Below are 14,483 nucleotides of genomic sequence, written 5' to 3'. Positions count from 1 at the left end.
AGGCCGTAGTGGCCTTAAAAAGCTTTTTGTTCAAGTCATGTGGGAAATGTGCATGAAATACATTTTTTTATGTCGATACAACACTGCAGAGAGCACCTGCCGATGATGATTATGAATCAAATTACACTCCTGTTGTGGCAAACAGAAGGTGAAGATCGTACAAACTTGAGATCAATAAGATTTAAAACCGAGCAGGAAAGAGGAAATTGAAATAGAGAGATAAAAATGTTGCGAAGGAGAACCTCAGGAAGTAAAAGCTCAGAGGGGAAACGAGTCAAACGACGCACATCTAGGGCACTGAATCATCATCTGTGCGTTGGGTTTGTTTTCAGAAAATACACACTGACAGTATGAATTATGTACATCATCGCAAAGGAACGTTCAAAGTTATGACTTTAGCTTTTATCCCAGGATCGAACTAATTTGGGAATGACATTCAGGCTCTTTTTTCCCTTCGTTCTATCCATTTCCCAGAATGCACAGAATCAAATCATTCATTTAAAAATATATAAACAAACTATGCAAAAAATAAATAAATAAATAAATGTCTTCGCCTTGTGTGTATTACAGTGGAATTTGAGTGAAATTATTTGGTACGGAGTTGTCTGTTTTTTTGCTTTGGGGGAGGAAGCAGTGACCAGAAAAAAAAAAAAACGAGGAAAGACGCATTTTGGATCACAAACTCCATCAATCATTCAGAGCACTAATGCACTACTGAGTGTCAGTTACTTTGATGAATCCTTGCTTCTAAATTTGGACTTTTCACCAAAACGGTTTCAATTTTCCAAAAACAAAGAGTGAGTGCACAGGTATCCAAACTGAAAGATCCAAGACACCAAACAAAATAGAGAAAAACACAACACAAACTGAAAATTCAGAGCTCCTCTTTGGAAAATTTACTTTCTTCTATGGGATACAAACAGAGATTATTATTATTAATTTCAATTTCTGTGTGAACTAACCAAAACTTATGAAACTGTGGAGGCTTAACACTTTTATTGCCACAGACCCCAAAATATAATGATCTTCCAGCTAATAATTTTATTCAAAATTTACCAGATATAAACATTAAACTATAGCTGTCAATAATTTTATTTATTATAATTTTTTGGTAACACTTTACAATAAGGTCCATTAGTTAATGTATTAACTAGTGGTGCAACGGATCATCACTGATCCGTTCGGATCAATGTCTTCGGTTCGGCACACACGTGATCCGCGGATTGATTATGAAAAAAAAAAAAAAAAAAAAAAAACGTGCGCATGTTGTTCAGTCAACGCACAGCTTCGTCATAGCGAGCGGAGGAACGGAGAAGCTTGAACGCCCCGCGTCATTTCAGGGCTCCAGACCAGACTGCGACCAAAATTTGAGAGTGTGCGACTGAATTTTACATCCAGTCGCACATGTGCGACCAGTAAATTTGCCACACGTTAAACGCATGGTAAAGCGGTGCGTCAATGAATCCGTGACAAGAATAGCGCGCGTAAACATCTGTGGGAGGGAGACGGAGACAAATATCACAACCTGATGTGCGTCTGAGCAATCAGCGATCTATCGACTCGTTAGTCGTTGCCTAGCAGCGAATGCAAACAAAATGAAAGTGGAACGAAAATACGCTAACGTTACTCATTTATGATTAGGACCGTGGAGCTGCAGCAGCGATCCATTGACAAAATAAAGCCCCGAACTTGACAGTCGCGGGCCGATCTCGCTCACGCAACACTGTTACTAGGAGATCCAGTGAAGAAATCCATTGAATTCGCCTCAGAATTAATAACATCAACACCACGAGATCCAGTGAGAAACACTCCGATTCGGCGCAGGTTTCTGTTATAAACCATATCAGATCAAACAGAGCTGACGTGGAAACCAGGAGAAACACTTATAGAAGGCTTTCAGTCCACAAATCAGCCTATATATGATAATGTGTAAGAAATAGTCAAATGCTGCTACAAGTAGCCTACTACACATCTTTTCCTTCAATAATATCATAAATAAATGTTTTATTTTTTTGAATTTTTTATGTGATTACCAACACATTTTTTGTTTATCCTTTAAAGATTGTCCTAAAATGAAAAAAGTACGATGATATTTTCACTACTTTTATTAATTGATATTAAGACATTATAAATGATAATAACTAAGTTAATTTCATCTACACCCTAAATTAAGCTTAGTGATTTATTGTCAGCCCCAGTGCTACCAGAATTTTTTTTTTTTTTTTTTTTTTTTTTTTTTTGTAGAACTCGCTGTGAGTTCTCATTTGAGGTGATGCTGCCCTCAACTTTCGGTCTGGAACCCTGTGAAGTTAAAATAAAACAGAATATCATAATGTTAAGTCTATTTATTATTAAAGAATTTGTCAGTAGGCTATTACAGTTATTTTGGGGGAATTTTTTTTTTTTTTTTTGCTGATCCGAAAAATGATCCGATCCGTGACCCTGATCCGAGAAACGATCCGATCCGTGAGTTTTTTTATCCGTTGCACCCCTAGTATTAACTAACATTAACTAACTAACCATGAGCAATACATTTGTTACTGTATTTGTTAATCTTTGTTGATGTTAGTTAATAAAAATAAAGCTGTTCATTGTTTGTTCACGTTAGTTCACAGCACGTTAACTAATGTTAACAAGATTTGAATAAAGTATTAGTAAATATTGAAATTACCATCTACAAAGATTAATAAATGCTGTATAAGTGCTGTTCATTATTAGTTCATGCTAACTAATGTAGTTAACTAATGAAACTTATTGTAAAGTGTTACCAATTTTTTTTTCGCAGAACCTTCCTACAAATTTCCCAAGCAATTTCCCTTTTTTTTTATTCTAAATTGTTTTAATTATTTACTGTATTTTATTTTATTATTATGATTTTTTTTATTCTAAACTGTTTTAATTATTCTGATTTCTTTTGATTATTTTAATTTCTTCCATGTAAAGCACTTTGAATTGCCACTGTGTATGAAATGTGCTATATAAATAAACTTGCCTTGCCTTGCCTAGCACCCCTTTGCAACTCCCAGACCGGAGTTTGAAAACCCCATTTCAAACCGATATCATCCCTACAGGAAAAAGTTAAGAAATTAAATTAAATTAAATTAAACAAAATTAAAATAACCTCCGTCCCTACTCCAGCACTCTTTGTCAGGTTCCGTCAATATTTGCGAAGGTAAGTGTAATGTCATTCCCATAAGCCCTTCTAGTAGAGCCCTTAGGCCCAGTGTGCAGCAGCAATTATGGTCCAGACCAGACAGAGCTGTCATCTGCTGTTCCTGACTCATCATTCCCCTGAGAGCATGTCGAGGTGTGTGTGTGCTACCAGGAACTCACTGCACAGGGAACATCAGAACCAACAAATATCCAAAATAGTCATACATGACATTAAGAGTTTGATGTGGCTGAATACAAGTAGGTCAAATGTTTCGTCTTGTATACCTGACTACTGATTTGTCAGTTCTATACAGCCTTTGTTATTCAACTCTGATCTCCTGCTGTCTGTCTACATCTATGCAAATTACTCTGGTCAAGCCTCTCACCGTGTTTCCGCCAACAAGCAATTTATCTGTCCTGCAGTCAGTTAAGACTCTCTTACTGCTAGTCACTTAATCATGTTACACTAGATAAGATGTAGTGCTTTTCTGTTAAAATAACAGCTACTAATCACCACAAAATGCACCGCACATCTACCGTAAACAAAACATGATGGTAAGGTGCCATGAGATCACTTCCTGTAAGACAGGATATGAGCATTTGTCACCACAGGAAATGATTACTACATGTAAGACAGAGTGTGTTACTCATACTTCTTGCTTCCTTTTCTCGCGTCTTAGTTCCACCCCCTTAGGATGCGATGGAAGGATACACTTGTGTATCCTTACTCATGACTCCTCAGGAAGCTTGCGGTGTAATTAGAGTATCGAGATGTCCTTCGAGGTGGCTGACTTCGATCGGTTTCGAGGACACAGGCTGGAGGACGGAGGAGCGAGGAAGCATCAATTTGTGTATTGAGAAGCACCCTTCTCCCACATCCTGACAGTGTTGGGGAAACTACAAGCTACTCATAAGTTAAAGGAGTAGTTCACTTTTCAAAAAACTTTTGCTGATAATTTACTCACCCCCATGGCATCCAAGATGTCCATGTCATTCTTTCTTCAGTCGAAAAGAAATTAAGGTTTTTGATGAAAACATTCCAGGATTTTTCTCCATATAATGCACTTTACTGGTAACCAAATGGTTCAAGGTCCAGAAGACAGTTTCAGTGCAAACTGCAAACTGTTCAAAGGGCTTTAAACGATTCCAGACGATGAATAAGGGTTTTATCGTCGAAACGATCGCTCATTTAAAAAAAAAAAAAAAAAAAAAACTGTTCAAACTCGTTCATCAACATGAACAAATCTTTTTCCAAGTCAATTCGTTGATTTCATTCATTGAATGAACAAAATGACTCGGAAAAAGATTTGTTAGCTACTGAAAAATGTAGTTAAGTTAGTAGCGTCGCCCCAAACACTGCATCCTGATGTGCTATTCAACCTCACACAGAGTGATGGGTGCTAAAACAGCTATATAAGAGTGCCATGCATCACCTTTGTATTACTTAAACGGATAGTTCACCCAAAAACGAAAATTCTCATCCACTTGTCCAAACCTTTATGACTTTCTGTCATCTGTAGAACAAAAAAGATATTTTAAAGAGCGTCGAGGTCCAAAATGCTTTGGAGCCAATTGCATTTCATTGTATGGATAAAATCCCAAACGTTTTTTAAAATATCTACTTTCTTTCTATCTTATATCAATTTATCCACATAATATTCAGCAGCTTAGCTCATGTTCACCTGGGTGTCAGCCTCAGAAGGCACAACCACGGACGACCCACAGTCCATTCACTTACTGTCTGATGCAAACTCCACACTTAAATGGCAAACACTTACTTGATCTGGTGAACTCTATTATGGTTGGTGAATCTGATGCCACTTTCTGAAGTCAGGGTGCAATGGTTTCTACCATTCTGCATGGAAACAAAATGGTTTTCTGGATACAGATTACTAAAAGTGTTTTTTAAGAAAAAACAGATAGATGTAGGGCAAAGATAGACAGATGGACCGATAGATATGCGATTTTAAAAACAACGCTGTTCTTGTTTTGTTATTATATATCAATATGGCTATAAATATGATTATATTTATGATTATTACTACATATATATATGCATGTATTAATAATCATAAATATATAATATATATATATATATAAAACAAAAGTTAAGGAAAATATTTATAATCAACTGTAAAGTTGCAGTAGTGATATTTGTGAATGTCTTATTTTCAAACATTAAACCGTAGCTTTTTTTTTATTCCTCTGGGACACTACAAACACCCATGGATAATGAGTTGCTCACATTTAAGAACACAGTGCAGATTAATATTTTAAATTCATAGTCAAAATCTGCACAAGCGAGACTACCATCACATAAACCATAGTGATTATGTCAAAGAGATTATGCCTAGATTATGTCAAACATATGCAAATATTTACTCTTCATGCTTCTTGTTGAATTTGGTAGGAACTCAAGATTACATGTTAATATTCATTATAGAATGCAACTGCCAGTAAACAAAACAAAGGAAATAATAATACGAATCACGTGAACAGAAGAATCCGTTGAAAATGACATTTTAAAATGCTTCATCTGTTGCAGGATTACCTACAGTGTCAAACGTTACTAGAAACAGGGGCAAGATTATTAGTGTCAAATGTACAGAGAGAGATTTTCAAACATCTGGGCTGACAAAAAGACGGAATGAAAACCCAAGCTATAGAAGCACTTGAACACTGTCTTTTTGACTGAAAAGGGTTAAAGCTCCATTTATGTGTTGGATGTAGCAATGTCTTCTATGCAAGATAGAGATGAATGACATTAGGGGAGAAATGTCAGATGAGAGAGATGAAGGGAGAGAGAGAATTCCCCAGACAGTGAGTACCACTGGAAAATGTAAATGTGAAAGATAGAAAGACCCCGTTCGTATGTGTTTCAGCGTAGGATCACACTGATGTGACCAGGCTAGAGCATGACACTTGAACAGACACAGATGAGGCATTATGGGATATATCATTGAAGATGGTGAGAGCTGTCAGTGACCCAGTGAGAAAGCTCCACGAGGAGAGCTGGCCTGGACTACATCGCATCCCCATGGGAACATGTGCCAGCTTAATGGAGCTGAACTTCAACAGACCTACAGTAATGCAATATAGCTATTCACAAACTCAAGAAAAAAGAATTGCAAACGGACAAACTCAATTTAGAGATTCATAGACTGAGTATCTTGCATACTTATAAGTACAAATGTTAAGATCATGTTTAAAATGATTTCATTCTGAATAAGAAATGGCAAAAAAAATGCTGTAGTTGTTTGTCACACTTAAAAATAGCAATCAATCCATACTATTTTTATGAGCAATTTTTGTTTTTTGAGTAGTGTGTCTGCTAGATGATTTGCAGAACCAATTTCACAGTAATAATGAATGGATATCATTATATAATGACACATTCAAACATACACAACGTGTACACACAAACACACACACTCAATATAAGCACATAAGTCATACAATAACAAAAAAAAAACTATTAATAATTATAATAAAAGCAAAAATCATTGATGGCTACAGAACTGTTGTATCATACACTTATTTCATTTTGTAATATGAACAATGTACGCCCAATATAATCTGATTGGTTGAGCCAATTTAGTCATTGTAAAAGGCCAATATGTTAAGCTATGAGAGTTGAATTTTTCAACTCTCAATTGGCGTTATACACAGCTGCACTACTTCTTGAGCTTCAGCCAATTCCTTGTTTTCTGTCTTCCAAAATTGGACAAACTGATTAATTCAGGTGTGCCTGACAACAATAATCAGACACACCTAGGGTGTTTCTCTAAACCAAGAACGCAAAGAACAGATTTGTGTTCTTGGGAAGAAAGCTCTTGCTAGTTGTTCTTGGAAGAACGAACTCACGAGGTGACGAGCACACTGAATGCTGCTGACAGTTGAGACGATGTGTTCTTGCTGGCATTGCGCAATACCACCAAACAGACGCCGTCTGCAGTGCCCAAACAAAACGAGAATTATTGACGATAACATCCAGGCTTTATCGCCCAAGCCTAAGGGATTACTCTACATACACTACAATGTAATGTATATTCATGACAATAAAGCAACACCTGTCTCATTTTAATTCTGCTTATGTTGTTTGTTTGTGTACATCACTAACCAACGGCGGGAAAAAAAAACTCTGCTTCCCGCTCCTTCCTCGAATGCCGAAATGAATGATGGGATATTTCTGCCGTCAAGTTCACACAAGTTACCAACCGATGCATCCTCGGTAAAATGGGAGTGTCAAGAACACATCCGGGTTTTTTAACGTTCTTGCCAAAATGTAAACTTGTGTATTGGGACGGTACTTGGGCCGCGACTGATGACGTTTCACAAGTCCACAAGAACACAAGTACAGACAAGAAGGCATATTGAGAAACGGCGCTAGATTAACCAGTTTGTCCAATAACGGCAGACAGGAAACAAGGAGCTGACTGAAGATCAGGAAGTAGTGCAGCTGTGCATAAAGCCAATTGTTTGGCACTATAAAAAGACTATAGTTTTATGTTACACCATGTCCTAACTACACGCGCCGCGACACGCGATAAAAGGTATTTTTGAGTTTTTGTCCTAACCAGACGCGACGGCGACACGCGAAGTTTCTAATTTAGAAACGGTTCCTATTTCTGCAATGTCGCGGCTGACAGAATGAAGAAATTACACTGGTTATGAGTACACATTATTTATTTTTAGTTAAAAATAGTTCACTGTGCCACAAGTGATAACGGATAATTTACCTCAGATTTTGAAAGCATATAATATAGCGTTCAAAATGAATTCTATGCAAATATACAACTGTACTTCATAACAAAATTAGTCAATGACTATATTTAGTTAATGTTTTGGGTTTTATTAATGTTATTTCTTGATTTGATTATGTCCTCCTTTACCCATTTCCAATGCGAGTGCGAGCCAGCACTTTCACAGAGAGACTTTCAGAACGCAGTTCTGAATGTTTGGCGTCTCACAGTCACGTCGCGTCTAGTGTGGACGGACACACTTGCTGTCGCTGGAATTTATCGCGTTGCGTGTAGTTAGGACACGGTGTCAGGTATAGGTACACTATGTTAGGTATAGGTACACCTATACTATGTTAGGTATAGGTACACTGTTTATTGGATTTAAAAAAATGTAAAATATCAATCATGTCTTTTAACACATTTCTGTTGCTTTGTTTCATTCAAGATTTGTTTCATTAAATATCAAATAACATTGCCAAATTGATTTAAAATACAACTTCCATCACCTAAATCCTCAAAGATGTTCTAAACTGCATGTTAGCAGTGTTTACTGTGTGGCAGCCAGCACATCAGATGGGTGAAACAGAGGGCTTTAGGACGGGGGCGTGGTGACTATTTATAGAACACTACTCATTACCTCACGCTCTCTTCACATCGACTGAACTGTCTGTCAAACAGAGAGAAACAGGGGGCCTGTTCCAAATCACGCACACACACGTGGAAAATAATACATATTTATTTTTAGATTGTACGTCAACAGAGTTTGTGTCTAAACGTTGTTGTTGTTGTTTTTTGTCTACCTCTGAATGTGGTTTAATTGATTGCATCACAAACCATTTTGTACCCTATTTACACCAGCACTGCCCAATAATGATATGAGGTTATATGAGATATAAATGGGGTAATAGAACAGCCATCCATGAACTACAACAATCAAACTACAGATGCATGTACAAATAGAGAGAGAGGTGGACCTGAAACAGGCCTCCAGTTAACATTTCTTCAATGTATGTGCGCTACACACACACACACACAGGCATATGTATTTTGAGAAAAAAGTTATACATCAAAACAAAAATCAGTTGTATCCACCATACACTAAACAGTACATGATGACAATGCAGCCTGGCAATAATAATCAAATATGTGACGTAACAAGCTCCCAAAAACAGGTGACTTGTCCACACAGAAAGTGAAAATGCTGTGCAATTCATCACAATCACATTCCATCAACAGACTTGATGTTAATTATATAGTGGTTTTGTGCAGAAGGATTTTGGAACAAGGAGATTTCACTACCAAATTACAATTTGCAAATAAACAAATTACAAATTATTAATAACTCAAAAATGTCTTTACTCAGATCTATATTGCATCACATCAGATTATGACACTTCGTAGTGAAGCATACACTGTCCATCCCTTGTTTCCAGTTGTCTACTGTAGGTGGAAAGTCATTTAGTGTTAATGCTCCTAAATTATGGAATTCACTACCCCTTAATATCTAATCTGTGGCTACATGATTCAAGTCCAGCAAATTAAGGACACTGAATTCATTCCCTGCTAAATGATCATTTTTAATTCAATTCCATTCAATTCATATGAGGCGTATGTCTTCAAAGTGGGAGGCCAGTGACTCATGCCACGTGCCTCCAGTTTGGCCTAATGACAGTGATCTACTTCTCACTTTTTTTCTAATTGACAACAGCAGACATTTCTGTGTGACAGTGCAGCTTTTATTTCTCCAATACCGTGACCTAACTGTGACAGGGCCACTATTGTGAACAAGCAAAGGGGCTGCGGTTAATATCTGTAACTGAATCCACTGGGCCAATGCAATTACCTAGACACTTCGTCAGCAGGAAGCGTCTTTTACGAGTTCATACAGCTTTCAATACAGTCATTAAAATCAGCACACGTGAGTGTCATCGCCAAGGAAAGCATTCCTTGTGTTATCTTGAGCGGCGTTTTTTTTTTTCTCCTACGAGCCTCACTGAAGCTGATCAGTTGAACATTACGACTGACGGCAGAGGTTTAATTTTTAATGCGCTTTCCTACAGGGCCATACACTCTCGAGCCGCCCCGTCTGACTGCCAGCATGGCAACTCCCACCCTGATGCATTTTTCAACAGAGACTTTGAGCTCACATGGAAGAGATTGAGAGAGTCCCAGAAGACAAGGGTAACCGAGGGAGATGAGCCTGCAGAGTAACAGGCTGCTTGAGTCACGAAAAGTGACGAAAGACTCATTCCTTGCCTCACACACTGATGTAAGAAGATAAGTCAGTCCATCTAAATCATTGATTCTCAAACATTTTTGGTCAGTGGTTCTAAAACTTTTTCATGCGAGGAACTTCTATGTTGCGCTTGTTCAGATGTTGCAAAGTCAACAATCTTAAAGGGTTAGTTCACCCAAAAATGAAAATTATGTCAATAATAGACATAGATAGGCAATACAGACATCATCAAAGTAGTCCATGTGACATGAGTGGGTTAGTTAGAATTTTTTGAAGCATCGAAAATACTTTTTGGTCCAAACATAGCAAAAACAATGACTTTATTCAGCATTGTATTCTCTTCCGGTTCTGTTGTCATTGCTCGTTCACGATTCCAATGACGCTGCTGACGTGTTATCTTGTGCGCCTGAGCTTCGTTTACAGTCTGACGGAGACGCGCGCTGTATTCAAGCTTTTCTACATTGTTTGTATTTTGGTATTGCAATATTTTTTAAAAACGGTTCGTAAGTGTGCATGTCGCGGATGTCCTAATCGGGCGCACAATATAACACGTCAGCAGCGTCATTGGAATCGTGCAATGACAACAGAACCGGAAGAGAATACGAAATACGAAAGCGAATACTCACTCGTACGAATTTGTACGAATTGTCTAAACTCACGTGATGGGTAGGTTTAGGGGCAGGTTCAGGGGTATGTCATTCGTACGAATTGGGCAACTCGTAAAATATGTACGATTTAGCAAAGGTCGTACGAATTTTACGAATTAGCCACCTCATAACATTTGTACGAATTGCCGTGAAATCGAATGGTAAATACACTTGCAATGTCACACACTTCCTATGTAAAAGCAGCTAGGGTAGCTATAGTGAAGTAAACGACAAACGCAGGTCGATCTAACATTAACGTTGACCTCAGAATTCCCCTGAATTCCCCAGATTCCCATTCTATGTGGGGAACAGAAACATAACATCACTGAGAGCAGAACAGAAAAGGGAGTTTACAAAGTTAAAGCCCGGAATGACAGGCAGTGAAAGAATTGATTGGGTACACATTACAACACGGGCAGTGAAGTCCGTGAGGTTAAATCAGTAGTGCTAATTATAATGAGCTGGGTGTTTTCAGGCCACTCGCAGACTCCCTGTGCTGCCATCAAAGGAGCGATGGAGGGCAAGTCAGTTCAAAAACAACGCGCATTGACTGTGGTCAACTCATTTGAAGCTACTACATCATTAACTCATATTTTAGAGAAACTAAAATTAGCCTAGATGGTGATTTGGACAAGCTGGATTCTAAACAGTGGTTTGGGTCACTGAAACTCCTCTGAAACCTTGAAGAATAATGAAAGTGGAGGACGACTGTAACCTTTTGACCTTTTTAAACTCATGCATGCCTGGAAAGACTTGGAGTGTGAACAACCACATTTAAATCTGCAAGAGAACCTTATAAATTCTCCTCACTAGAGAAAATACCAATTGTATTTCCCATTTAAACAAAATAATTCAAGCTCCTTGCATGTTTCCAGGAAGTGAAACTATGGCTGGCATACTTCTTTTTTTTTTTTTTTTTTAGCACTAAATGCGAACAAAACTGAAGTAATATTGTTTGGACCAAGTGATCGTTATGACTCTGGTACTCTAGATCTTGATGAGTTAAATCCTCATGTTACTTCATCTGCAAAAAATCTAGGTTTCCTGTTTGACTCAGGCCTTAAGTTTGATCATCAACAAATTAATTCCATCATTAAATCCTGCTTTTTTCATTTAAGGCATCTTGCAAAAGTCAAATCTTTTCTCTCTCCGAAGAATTTTGAAATAGTCATTCGTGCCTTTATCACTTCACGACTTGACTATTGTAATTCACTTTACCTTGGAGCTATCCATTTATCCATGGGGCGCCTTAAACTAGTACAAAATGCTGCTGCCAGAAAAGTTTGATCACATTACTCCGATTTTAACTTCTCTAATTTGGAGACCAGTCAAACAGAGAATTTTTAAAAAATGTTAGTCTTTGTTTTTAAATCATAACACGGCCCAGCACCTGGGTACTTATCTGACTTAATACACTACCACAATCCACCCAGGTCATTAGGTCTAGTAACCTTGGATTGCTCTCGAGGATTGCGTAAATCGAGACTAAAACATCGAGGTGACCGAGCTTTTGCAGTAGCAGGCCCCCAAATTATGGAATAGTCTACCACTATCAATCAGAACAGTTTCTTTCGACATTTGCTACTTTCAAATTAAAGCTTAAAAAACACTTTCTAAATGTAGAGCCTTAATGCACTTTATTAACCTTCAATTGTTTTTGAATTAATTAATCTATCAATCAATCAATCAATGAACGAACTATATAATGTGTGGTGATGTGTGGTATGACCTAGTATGTGTGTGTGTGTGTGTGTCAAGTTGGCCTACAACATGGTCCTTGTCAACGACACATGACACCGCTCATTCTACTACATACACAAAGACCATATTAACAGCCAACGCTGGAAAGGCCTTCTTTCATTAACAAATATGCTATACAAAAGGTTAAAACGTAAATCCATGAATGTCTGTCCACACCCTAACCGCAGGTGTGATCTCACACTAATTTAAAGATAGTAAAGACATGCAAAACAATAGCTGAAATTAAATTTATATGTATTTTGACTAAATTTGTATCAATATAAATTGATCATATCAGTTCTTCTGAAAAGAGCCACCTTGTTATTTCAGCCCAATTTTTTTTTAAGCATTTCTACTCTAGCATCATTTAAGTGTGTGAAATCAAGTGTGTCCACAATGCTGAGAAAACGAAATAGACATTGACTGACACAGTGAAAAACAAGTCATCAGAGGAGTGCTAATTAAACGTCACTGTCACCCTCCAAAGCCATTTCATTTGAAACCAAAAATATATATTTTTGCCATTTTAGCTATATGAAACCAATCATATTAAATACCAACCATATTAAATAAATTATCTTCTGGCACGATTATTTAATTGATATGCTGCTGGCTTGGAAAGTCTGGGCTTTCCAAATGTTATAAATGTACCAAAATAAATAATAATTATACATTACTAAATAACAAAACATACATTAAATTAAGTTAAACAACTTTTGTAGATTCAGCAAATATATAACCTGATCTCACATCATGACATGAAATGAATAGAAAATAGAGACAAATGCTATCAAAGCAACATTTAAAAAGGTTGAAAAACAGTTGACAAACAAGTGTATTTCCTGTAATGAAAACATGACTAGTCTCAATGCTATTAATTTAGGAATGTCCCAGTTACCAAACATCCAGCAATCAGATAAGCAAATCTATAAATGATGTGAGAGCAATAAACCATTAAACCCCGAATCACACAGACTTCGAGTTTCAGAGTTCACCTTGATCAGTCACCAAATTGTTAATAACTAAACTACCGGTAACTAAACTAAAGAGTCAACCTGAAGCCAATAATACAATGGTCTCCCAATGCCCACATAGGCAGAGAAGAGTTTAGCAAGTTTACAGCACACTTACTATACGTATTATACCCCCTGAAGGAAACCTGGATTAACCACTTAATTTTGCATTGTGCAGTTTTCTCTCTTTTGTTGTATGAATAACAATAATGGCACATATGACAGCAGGTATATCAGGCTGCTGTCACTTTAAGACTGAATGCATGGTTCCAACATACTGATTTACATGCGTTTTCTTTCTCAACTGTTTAATTTAATTTCAGACATAAATGATGATAACAGATGGGGCACTGTTTCTCAGACAGCGCTTGCATATGAAATGAGTTCCATTACGCTGCTTATTGTGCTTCAACGGTTTAAAATCACTTGTTTTTAAACCACAATCCTTAAAAACGCATGCAAATGATAAGATGTATGACTGCAATAGATGACAAGCACCGAAATCGACCCAGTTTCACCTCTATCTGAAAAACAGCTGTGCTGATGAGTATCAGTAGCCATTACATGACGTTTCACAGTGATGAAAACACTGACTCGTTTATGTAAATCGAGTCTTTCGAACCACAATTTCAGAATTTCTTTCCCCCCTAACATTATTATAATAATTACGTTTTTTCTATTAAGTTGCGATTGTGATTTCATCTGTCAGTTTATTGCAGGGATGAATCCATCTATATGAATCGAATATATTCGAAATAAAGACGGTTCTCCAGTTAGCAAGTTAACCGGATTGTTTACGAACCGAAAGTTGTTGACTCAAGAATCGTTTGGAACTATACAGTCCGATTCATGAAAGAATAGCTCAGCCCGGTGTGATGATGATGATGATGATGATGATGATGACACCTGTTTTGTCGAACTGATTCACTGAAAAGATTCGAATCGAATCACC

The 14,483-nt window shown here is 37.3% G+C and overlaps 1 protein-coding gene across 3 annotated transcripts in view; it reads right to left on the bottom strand.

Moving 5' to 3' along the window:
- taok3a (TAO kinase 3a) overlaps positions 1-14,483 on the bottom strand; it is a 71,931-nt gene that overhangs the window by 54,951 nt on the left and 2,497 nt on the right. The gene's annotated exons all lie outside the window — the stretch shown is intronic.

The sequence above is a fragment of the Pimephales promelas genome, chromosome 4 (genome assembly GCF_988280905.1).
Source record: "Pimephales promelas chromosome 4, fPimPro1.hap1.1, whole genome shotgun sequence".
Classification (NCBI taxonomy): domain Eukaryota; kingdom Metazoa; phylum Chordata; class Actinopteri; order Cypriniformes; family Leuciscidae; genus Pimephales; species Pimephales promelas.
Note: the sequence above shows the minus strand (reverse complement) of the source record. Positions and strands in the feature narration are given on the sequence as shown.